Source organism: Thermobia domestica, chromosome 13, assembly GCF_964235325.1.
Source record: "Thermobia domestica chromosome 13, izTheDome1.hap1.1, whole genome shotgun sequence".
Classification (NCBI taxonomy): domain Eukaryota; kingdom Metazoa; phylum Arthropoda; class Insecta; order Zygentoma; family Lepismatidae; genus Thermobia; species Thermobia domestica.
The window spans coordinates 171987105-171999425 of NC_137466.1; the positions used below are offsets into that span (position 1 = coordinate 171987105).

The following is a 12321-nucleotide window of genomic DNA, read 5'->3' on the forward strand; positions in this document are numbered from 1 at the left end:
CAAATTATTATTATTATTATTATTATTATTATTATTATTATTATTATTATTATTATTATTATTATTATTATTATTATTATTATTATTATTATTATTATTATTATTATTTAAGTATTGAATTTGAGGGAACTCGTTACGTGCGCAGGCTGTAGCTCAAGTGTTGACTAAGTTTATGTCAACATCGAATTCCACCAAACAATATAGAATTATTCAACCTGTCTCATCATCATTTACGAGTGATCATACAGATAGTTATACTTGGAGTTCGTATGTCAATTACTATTGTAATGAAGTTCGATTGCAATTCATGTAGGCTATTAGTATACGGCATATTGTTGATCCGCATTTCCGGGATTTTTTCTTGTTTACTTCGAGTTTAATATCATCCAGCATTCTTTCATCATTGCTTTCATTTATCACTCATCTTTTTTTTTTTTTTGTTAAGCCTATGTAGTAGTACTGTGATTCAATGCACATGAATTTGGATATGTTAAAAAATATATTGCATTTACTTAGCATTATTTACATAAAATTTTAAACACAACTGTTTTCAATAGCAACATTTTCTTAATATTTTAGTACAATATAAATTATAAATATGATACATGAAGTATAAGAATACAATATTTTTACAAATACTTTTTAGATAATCTACATAAAACAATATTAATAATGTAAAGGATAACAATACATGGAAATATTTGAGGAATTAGTTGAGTAATATGTTTCTACTTTGCTATGTAAACAAATTTTTTTTCTTTTAGTTTTTACTGCAGTGACCTGATTAATCTAGACAAAACCAAGAGGCAACAAGGAAGTGTATCTAATAATAAATAAAGTAACTATTTCTAATGCTTAACATCCTGTGCAGTTTTATCTACAAGGTCTACCTATTTTGCAATTATTACCCTGTCGGAAAAAATGAAATGAAATCTTTCAGTTTTACGTCCCACGGTTATGCCGGTTAGGCTAAAGGAGACGGTGATGATGAGTGATGAATGAAATGGTGGAATGAAGAAAGTGGGAGGAAACGGGAGAACCCCGAGAAAACCCACGCACACGGTGTTTGTCCACCACAAAGTTCACTTGGCGGGGGCTGGGATCGAACCCGGGACCCCAAGCACCAGAGGTGAACGCTCTACCACTGAGCCACCGCGGCCCCTATTACCCTGTCGGATCGTGACCCTGTAGTCTAGCTATCATGGAGGCAATTTAGTGTAGTGGGGAATGGCTAACAAGGGCTGATCTTGCAGGATGATCTGTGCTCCAGCCAATTGCACCGGACTCAAGACCCGGTGAGTAGGTTGGAGTTCAGCGTCCTTTTTTAGCGCCGAAGCTGTATAAGATATGGACCTACAGTTTAAAGTGGAATCTGAAATACCTTAACGCGTTTAAATTATAAGGCTCTCCCTACTGGAATCGAAACCCTAACTCCGAGTACCAAAGGTGCGCGCGCTAGGCACTAAACCAGCAGGCGGGCCAAGATCCGATTGTAATTCGGTACTCGCGTTAATAGTAAGTTTCGTCCTTCGGACTTCAATATTGAATAACGACAACAAACGCAAAAGCTCAAACTGCCATTAGGAGTCTTGATGGCTCAATAGTAAGATGGGGTCACTGGGTCTTTGTGATGGATAAACACCGTGTGCGGTGGCTTTTTCGGTGTTCTGTTTCCTCTTAGTTCCCTCATTCCACACTGAGAAAAATCGGTTATCCGGACAGCGGTATATTGTACAAGTATACGGAATTCATAAGTTTACTACGGAGATCTGTACGGAGCATACGTTATCCATATGCTACGTACGTACTGCCAGATGTTACATCGTGCCGATGCAGGATGTCTGACATCTAACAGTCTTCCGTATATTACATGCGTATAAGTATGTTAATTACGTCAGCTATATGTTATATACGTCCATCTGTATGTGAGATCCTGTCCACTTATATGTACTAGGTAGATTTCTTTTTTTTCATATGGAAAGTACGTGGGGTCTATAGACGGAATGCTTATACGGAAAGTATAATAAAGCATACGTTTTCAGTTACACGTTCGCTGCAGGACCTACAGTCGTACGTTAAGTGCAAGAACTACAGGATTTAAGCATGTAATCTACGTTTTTACGTACGCCACATACGTTCTTTCTCAGTATATTTAATTCATCATCGTCGAATGTAGCCTTTTTTATTCCTTAGCCAAGTCATTTTTTTTTATTATACGACTTATTACTAATATGTTAACGAATTGGCGAATAGAATAAATTAGTTCATAAGTGTATGAAATTATACGTTCAGTAGCAAATATGGATTCGTCTCTCCTACAATTAATTTCACTTCATACTTTCGGAATTAATTGTCCGATTTGAATGAAGTTTCCTTTAAAATTATACTTCGCAATATGGGTCCAAAATCTGTACTAATATTGGTCACATATGATCGAAGCTATTGGCAAAAGAACTTATAAGAGGATATCTTTGTCTAGTATTTCTAGTGGTGCCTTGCTCAAAACGTTTCGAACCCCTTTCAAAGAAATGCTTTCCTATTCAGTGAGTTGTTTAAAATTTCATCAGCACTGTTTTTGCTCATCTCTAAAAATTGGCATGTAAGAGATGAAATTAGGCAGGAATTAAACATTAGCTGCTGGTGATTAGACGCTTGTAGTATGTGATCGTAGTTCTTACCACTTTTTATTTAAACTATTTGCAAAGCTTAACTGATTGGAAACACTACAAGCGTGGATACTATACATTCTAAACTGCCTACTGGAAATGTTATGATGAGTGTGGATACTGTACATTTTAAACTATTTTCAAAGCTCGCCGGTTGGAAATGTTATGAGAGTGACTATTGTATGATTCATTTGCAGTTAATTGAAAATAAAAACTAAAGAAAGACCTACACTTGTGAAAGTGTTGAGTTTATTTTGAGTTTAACGTCCCTTTCAACAGCGAGGCTATATGAGACGGGACCTACTGATTATCGTGAAATCCAAACCTCATGAGATCCGCCAGGAGTCGAACCTGGGTCTCCCACGCCAAAAGCGCATACACTAATCACTTAGGCTCGAAGGATCTCACACTTGTGAAAGAATCCACTATCGAATGTAAGTATATGATTACATTGATGTGTATAAAATCATAGAATTACTGTTTTCAATATTGTGCTCTGAATATTGTATGAATGAAATAAAAGATTTTAAAAGGTGGGGTGGCAGCAGTTATTATAAAGAAAGAACTCTGTATTGTATTCAATGAAAAGTGTGACAAAACAAACATAACTATGAAGAAGAGAGAGAGAGAGAGAGAAAAAAGTATCTTTTCTTTTAGTACTATGAAGTAATTGTATACTTACTTACACGTCTTCACTTTTACTTTATGGTTTGATTCCTGGAAGTAACAATAAACATAAAGACAAAATGCATGTCAGTACAGCAGAAGTCGGAAGAAGTGAAAATATCTTTCTTTTCTGTTTTTTTATTTTCTTATGGAAATGCATGAAACAGGACAGGACACAGAGTGTATGCAAATTGAATAATTAAATATTGACATTATAATATGCTAGTGAAAATGTCACTGTGCATATACGTACACATTTATTACGATGACACTTTCACTATTGCGTGCAAAGAGATTGTGAACGAATACCACTTACCTGTTAATCATACACTCTCTTGTTTGTCCTTTTTCTCTTGTGAATATATTGGACCATCATTCATGCTGAAGACAGGAAATAAGTATGACAGTTTCAACCTTTCCCATGCATTTTGTTATTTTCTTGTGTTCCATGACGGTATATGAAAAACATCTGCTTTTTTAAAATCTATTTCTGAGAAGTTTGATTGATTGAGTTGATTTTTAGTTTAGCGTCCCTTTCAGCAGCGAGGCTATAGGAGACGTGGACCTACTGATTAACGTGGAATCCAAACCACATGAGCTCCCGCTGGGAATCGAACCCGGGTCCCCCACCTATAACAAAAATAAATTGTATGTTACATATAAATGATATTATTGTAATGTATTATGATTATTCCTTCAATTTATTTTATTTTTTTTTATATTAGTACAGATTTTAGCTCTATATTGCGAACTATAATTTTAAAGAAAGCTTTATTCAAATTGATCAATTAATTCCTAAAACATGAAACAAAATCGATTATAGAAGAGAGGAATCCATATTTTCTACTGACATTTAATCTTATACACTTATGAACTAATTTATTATATTCCTTAATTCATTTACATATTAGTAATACAACGTCGTAAGATAAAACAAATGACATCTTTTCAACGCGCTTTTGTCTTTTTGTTCCACAACGGATGTGTGCAAAAAAAAAAAATATCAAACCTAGACCAAATCGTGTGTGTTATGATGAAAAATTCAATTGAATCGATCATTGTAAAAAGGACCTAAGTCACATTTGTATGAAATTTGGTCTAGAACTTTTCCATTTCCCTAAGGGTATACAGAATTATGTATTGGAAAGACAAGTGTAGAAGGTGTTACAATAGTGTAAACGCAATATTAAACTATAGTTTCAGTGGGAAAAAAAGTCTGCAGTCCTGGTTTTCTTTAATATTTCAATCTACGCCAAATGGTCTTAGGTCCTTTTCTGCAATTACCGATTCAATTAATACTTGACTTTATTAAGCTAAAAAGCTATTGGACAGAAGTCAGTGATACTTTCAGCAGTAGCTTCTATGGAACTTCAGGACGGTTATAGGGGAACTTCAGGCTTAGATTCCACAGATTGACCAATAGCCTAAAACGTGAAACAAGATGAGTATGTGTAAAGTCCGATTTACCTGGAAAACGGGCTGTCTTTAACCATAATGAATTTAGTCTCCCGAACTAAAGATCATATAACTTTTTTTTTTCTTTTTCAAAGAAAAGTCTATTTTGTGGGCCCTTGAATAAAGAGTTGCAAAAAAAAGTGTTTCTTGTGAAGTATTGTACTCAATGAAGCGGAAATACATACATTACATAAAAACAATGAAAAAAAGATTGTTGTATTTTCGAAATGTGATTGTGGAGAAAAATGGAGAGAATGAGCTAGGTCGAACGCGAAATTGTTAGAAATAGTAGAGAGGGAAAGAACAATTATAAATATAATTGAAAATAGGAAAAAATAGCTAATTTGGACATTGGCTAAGAAGGAACGGTATCATGAGAGATGTGCTAGAAAGTACAGTGGCAAGATAAAGAGGGAGATGCAAAAGGGGCTACAATTGATGAACGGTATTAAAGCAGAAAAGTCCTACTTGAAGACGAAGAGGTTAGTTGCATAGTAGTTTCTCAGTTTGCAACAAGTAGTCTTTCAATAATGTCAGAATACCTATGATGATAATTATTATGATTAATCTTATTTTGTAACACATAGCGAAGAGCATTTCACTTTATTATAAATAATAATAAAATATACTTTTGTATATAATTATATAGTTAAAATTGCTCTTATTAATTTCGTCTTTTTTTTCTTTAATGAAAGAAGTTTAAAATGTAAACTTGCTATTTCTCAGGTAACTGCAGATAATCATAGCTGGTATTTGTTACACTCAAGTGATTCTTTCTTACTTAACAAACGTTATATTTTCATCCTTTAATAACAAATACAAAATGTATTAAGTACTCTAATTAAGGTTGAAAAATATTTGGGAATCTCTTGCCATATATACCTATATTTTTTCGCATTATACATATATACATATATCACGTTTAACAATACTGTTATTGTTCCTTTTAAATCTTTTTTTCTCACATATGATTATTCACACGCCATCTGTCGGCGTTACAATTCGTGGATCTTTTATGTCTGGATCGTGTCTACTAGTTTCTTACTTCTCATCTTAACAAAAGTAGTATACTGTTACAAAGTAGCATTTCATGTATCGGACACAAACCGCATCACACACACAAAAAGTGATGCACAAAATGTTGCGTCATCATTCATTGTTCTTGTTTCGTGTATGCAGATTCTTAGCAGAGACAAGTTAACAGAAATGAGTTTCACGATATTTTGAATGTAATGCGTATTAATGAACATAAATGGAACTCTATTTATTAAATATGGATATATTTTTGTGTTCTATAAGGATAGATTTTAATTTATTTTTAATAATTTTATCTAAACAAAAAGTTTCTACGTTAAAGATTTATCATATCACCGTTAGAGCTTTATCATATCAGTATTATAGTGTTATCAGACCAGCATCAGAATTTTATCAAACCAGTATTAGTCTTACGATACCAATGGTACAGTTTTGCCATATCAGTGTTTGAGTTTTATTACACTAATGTTAAGGGTTTCTATTATACCAGTATTAAAGTTTTATCATATCAGAGCCAGAGTTTTTATCATATCAGTATTATAGTTTTATCAGACCAGTGTTAGAGTTTTATCATACCAGTATTAGAATGTTGTCATACCAGTTAGAGTTTTATTACACTAGTTCTTTATCATATCAATATTATAGTTTTATCAGACCAGTGTTAGAATTTTATCATACCAGTATTAGAATGTTGTCATACCAGTTAGAGTTTTATTACGCTAGTGTTATGAGTTTCTATTATACCAGAAATTATTAGAGCTTTATTATATCAATGCCAGAGTTTTTATCATAACAATATTATTTCAGTACCGATATTAGAATATTATCATTCCAGGATTAAAGTTTATTATATCTGTACTTGAGTTTTATCATGTCAATATTAAAACTTCTTACACTAAATTAGAATTTTACTTTATCAGTGTTAGTATAGGTGACGAAAAGAGAATTCCTGTAAGAGAAACTTCCAGATAACTTAAAATTCCATCTAAACTTGTTCCATCTAGGCTTGAAAAAAATTTGAGAGAGGAGTTCTGGCTCCAATATCCTTTTCTAGGTAAGGAGAAACAGTGGAATGGAAGTTCTGAGGGAAAATCGCGAAAGAAAAAAAAATCCAAATACGATGCCGATCACAAACTTGCACGGTTTGGAATTGAATCAAAAACATCTAACACAAGAGGCGAGTGTTCTACCAGATGCTTAAACGCATTTGTAGAAATTCAAATGCGCTTAAGTATGAGCTCTGGTATTCGTTTTTTTAAAGAAAGTATTTGTTTCCCAGTTCCTGTTGATAATAATCTATATATGTAAAACTGAAAAACACTATGTTTGTGATTTAATAACTCTTGAACCACCTGACCAATCTCGATCAAATTTTCAACATAGATGAGGTTCGGTCCTGGGATGGGAATTTTTATAATTTCACTTTGACGGCGCATCTTAGGGAAGGGGAGGGTATATATATATATATATATATATATATATATATATATATATATATATATATATATATATATATATATATATATATATATATATATATATATATATATATATATATATATAAATAATCGAAAATGACCGATATTAGTGTCGGATCCATAGTTCTTCGGTTCGTTGAGATGAACAGCGACACTTTCGATGCCTTTAAATCCAAATTCAGCTCCAATTAGTACTCCTAAGGAGGGATTGTGACGTGTAAAAATAATTGAAAATGATCGATATTAGAATCGAAATCATAGTTTTTGTGGTCTCTAAGTTGATTGGTGACAGTTTTGGTGCCCTTTATGTCCAAAATGAAACGTATTCTCCCCGTGCAAAGAACGGACATTCTGCTAGTTTGATTATATATGCCACATCCGAAACTTATCCGGAAAAATTGAAATATACATAATTTTATAAGGTAGTTCTAAGAAGAAATTTTCACTTTCAATATTGCATTTGATTAGTCCACGACTACAATAATAAAAAAGAAATGTTTGTTGCACCTTTCTCCTCTGACAGAGAATAAATTTTCGCGAAGAACATTGAAGCAAAGGAAAAATAAAGGAATGAATGCTTACGAGTAATTCAAACAGAAAGGAGGAAATATGATTTAATACCTTGCACATCACGTTAGAGGACTTCTTTCAAGTGGAACCAGTTCATCCTTCTGTTAATTTGTCTTGCCTCATATTGATTCTTATTATCAGCCCATAATTCTTCCTGGACAATGGGGGAGGAGGCCTTGTTCGCAATTAGATAAGGCAATCTGAGGTGATGGAGACTTCCGATAGAATGTTATAACTCACTGTCTTGCACGAAGGTTATATCAGCGGCGAGAATAATGAATGGGTTACTTTCGTAATGTTCTAACGGTAATTGAATGTATTTTTGATTCTAAAGTTTTATTTGTCTTTCGCTATATCAAAATTTGCCACTATAATACGATGATGATGGCTCAGTGGTAGAGAACTCACTCTGGTGCAATGAGACCCTGGTTCGATCCCAGGACACATGAATTTGTAGCTGACAACATCGTGTTCGTGAGATTCTCTTATTGCACCAACTCTCTCATGATCGTTAACCTTTATTACTCATCCGACTCTTTTAGCCTATAGAGAATAATCATAGAGCTTTAAATTAAAGTTTTTTACTGCATTTATAATAAACTAATTTGTTGAGTGTCATATTTAACAAAAATATGAATTTGAGTTTCCTAGCATAATTGACACTATGATGTGAGCTACTTAAATTAAGAGATAGCAAAGTTGCTCTAGAAAGCCAGATACAGTAGTGATGACTGCTGATGTGCTGACCACACATTCACACTTTTCATCTGCCCAGAAACCGTCTTGACGTCTAGAGCTCTTTGTAGGCTAACATAAGTATGCATAGTTCAACATTACATCGTTTATAGCATTCTAAATTTCGATTTGAGAGAGTTCTATTGTATACGAATATATTTTTTGAGTGGTGTTTTGGTATTTTGTGTTGGTGTTTTGTTCCTTTTGCCAACTATTTCTAATATTGGGGTGCTACCAAAACTGTTCATGCGATTCTGCAAAACAGGAATGGGTAAACTTGGCAACGTTGAACACTAATAAGGCATTCTGCGAAACAGGATTCTGTAAAACATGAAGTAACCCTGAATTTGGTAATGTGTGGTTAGCTTATAAGCGTCATTTATTAATTTATTTTTAATTTTTGTTTTGTTTTCTTTTCTTTTTTAAAGATCGAGGTACAGAAGTGCAAGTATTTTCCCAATTGCCTAGCAATGCTGAGCCAAGATCCAAAAAATATTTGCCCCAGCAGAAATTGAACCGAGATCACACGCACATAAAGCCGGCGTGTAGGCGGACGGCGGTTACATGGAAATACTTCCTTTATCCTGCTGAGCAAATAAGCTAAATAAATATAATAATTAATATGTATTTGTACCGTTAAGGAAAGCAATATTAGAATGGAGAAAACACAGCTTTGTTCCTGTGGTGTTTAACCCTTTTAGGATTTTTGGTAGCTTTTGTTACCATGGCGTACTTTGTCTTTGACCGCTTAGGTTCTAGGTTCTATAACAGGTATTTAAACCGATTTTTTTATTGGTCAAGTCAAGGATGAACCAAAAGAACATCCCAGATGTATTTTGGAACCGGATGGTCAACTTGGCGGCCCCACGCGGGGACGAAGGGGCTTGACTTCTTTATTTTTTCTTAAGGAAAATTTCAAAACTTTTTCACGCTTTTAGTTTTCAAGATATCAGAGTGAAATTTTGCATACAAATTGTGTGTACCTTTGGGTATTTCTCAAATTTTTTTAGATCCCTACGTGAAACCAGAGCCGGGCCCGAGGACCGCAAGTGTCCCGTGGAGGTGATTTTTTCAGAAAAATTTCCGGTTTTTCCCGATTTTTTCGGTTCAGGTGAATGATACGGACATGTAAGTGGTATCGTTTGAAAGGGCTCGTTATACTGAAGAAAATGTTGGGCCATGCTTCTAGGCCAAATAGTAATGACGCAGTAAATGTTTATAATATATATATGGCCTAAATTAAGACTTTCATCAATTTTTTCCGCCCTTTGTTTTCAAGATACAAGATAGAAATTTTGCACGCGTATTATTTACATAACAACGTTTTTTTTTTTAAAAAGAAAGAACGTACACCCAGGCTTGGGCCAGAGGGGCAAAGTGTTTTTGTAGGATTTTCTAAAAAGTCCGAGTTTTTCCCTGAATTTTCCAGTTCAGGTGTATGATACGGACAGGTGAGTGTGATACTGTTGGAAAGGGTTTGTTATTCTAAAGAAAATGGAGTTTGAACCATGACTCTAGGTCAAATAGTAATGACGCAGTATATTTTTGAAGTATATATGATCTATCTTATATATATATATGAAAAAAGGGTCACCTTCAGACTTCCAAAAATTTCACCCGACCTCAGTTTTCAAGATACAAAATTATTGAAGTTTTACACACTTATTATGTACATAACAACTTATTTTAAAAGAACACACTCAGATTCCTACGTGAACCCAGGCCCGGTTCAGAGGGGTGCAAACATTTTGAATTTTTTTTCGAAGTCTCCCGCTTTTCTCCAAATTCCCATTTCTGGTGTATAGTACAGACAAGCGACCGGTACCGTTGGAGATTATGGTCTGTCCTGAAAAAAAAAACGAGGTACACTGAGAAAAAATTGTAGGTGGCGTACTTAAAAAGATAGGTTACATGCGTAATCCCTGTAGTTTTTGGACTTAACGTACAGCAGACGTATAACTGAAAACGCATGTTTTATAATACTTTCTGTATAAGTGTTCCATCTATACGTACTTTCCGTATGAAACAATATAGGCGGTCAGGATCTCACATACAAATGGACGTATATAACATATAACTGAGGAACGTAACATAAGTATATGTATGTGATATACGGAAAACTGTTAGATGTTAGACATCCTGCAACGGCATGATGTAACATATAAGGGCAGTGCCTATGTAGCATACGGATAACGTATGCTCCGTACTGATTTCTATAGTAAACAAGAGGATACTGTCTATTTGTACAATATACCGCTGTCCTTAGAAAGGATTTTTCTCTGTGTATAAACCGTGATCCTACGATAAATAGTAAAGAAGAAGTAGCTGTTTGAGTGAAAGTCTAAAATTTACCTCAAAAAGTGGAAATTCTAAAAGGGTTAAAGTCTCCTTTCAATATCGAAGCTACGTGAAAGATGATCATGTTTGAAGGAGAGATAACACATTGGCTTTGTCTACTTTGTCTATTTCTTAGTCTAGTCTAGTCTAGTTCTTAGCCTACTAGTCAAACCATCTTTAGTTTTGCCATTTTGGAACTATGTGAGAACTTGAAACCTTCCAGGATGTGGGATAGTGTCGGGTTCGAATTTAAAAAAAATCTATAGAGAGATTAGCCAAGGTTTGCAGCATAAGGAGAGGAGCTTCTTTGATATATCATTATGTTGTATTATCAATAACTGGTGCAAAGTTTTTCTTCTTCTTTTTTCTTTCAAACTACGTGTAATGGGAGTTGTTCATGGTTTAATGTCATCGTCATCAAGGTCGTGATCATTAGCTGACTGTAAATGTCTATTATGGAGGTCGCTGTACCGGGATTTGTAGTTAACTTGAGTTCCTTCCTTATTCAATGGTGTTGGGTCGAATGTATATCGAATGAGGACGCAGCTTTGTAATCGATAAGCGAGAAATGAGATTGACTGACATGTGAGCTCCAATTGGAATTATATGAGTCGGTATTGCATAACAGGTGTACATTCCAAATATCATATCAGCTATAGGGCTAAAAGTTTAAGAGTAAGCTCCATTATATTAAACTATACTTAAGGGAAGTCTATACATATCATACCGGTGTGAGCCGGCGTAGCGTAGTTCTTTATGCTCTTGTCTTTGGTGTGTAACGGTACTAGGTTCGATTTCCGAGATCAAAAGGGCCAGCCAGATTTCTGAGTGAGGTTTTTCCTGAATTTTCCTCGTTCACATCAGATAAATTCCGGGATGTTACCTTACATACAGGTCCCAGTTCGTTTCCTTCCCTCCCCATTCACCGGATAGTGCAGCGGTTCTCAACCTTTTTGACTCACGACACACTTTACTAAACGTCTATGATTGCGACACACTTGTTTGATATTATTATTATTATTATTATTAATAATAATAATAATAATAATATCTTTATAATAGTGAAGCCCAATTAGTTTTTATAATGACTCTATATAGCACTGAGCATTATTGCTACCGCTTTAGATGACTGGTATAGTCTGCCTCGATTTTAACTAATTATTATTAATTCTTCATAATTTTTAAATTTTAAAATTTCCCAAAACACCTTAGGGGACTGCGTGACACACCAGTGTGTCGCGACATATCGGTTGAGAACAACTGGGATAGAGTACTCGTCGAGGGTCGTCATCTCTCATGCCGAGACGGGCTTCATGCCAAAGATGTATGTTGGTCTTGCCTAGAAATATGGACAAATAAGTAAATATAAATAAACGAGT

The 12321-nt window shown here is 34.3% G+C and overlaps 1 protein-coding gene and 1 long non-coding RNA gene across 4 annotated transcripts in view; one reads left to right on the plus strand and one right to left on the minus strand.

The window, feature by feature from the left end:
• Positions 1-12321, plus strand: part of f (espin protein forked) — a 490027-nt gene that overhangs the window by 103006 nt on the left and 374700 nt on the right. The gene's annotated exons all lie outside the window — the stretch shown is intronic.
• Positions 1-12321, minus strand: part of LOC145668755 (uncharacterized) — a 123194-nt gene that overhangs the window by 17142 nt on the left and 93731 nt on the right. Inside the window, exon 2 of the long non-coding RNA XR_014128090.1 lies at positions 3649-3962. This is a non-coding gene — a long non-coding RNA (uncharacterized LOC145668755). The remainder of the gene's footprint in view (positions 1-3648; positions 3963-12321) is intronic.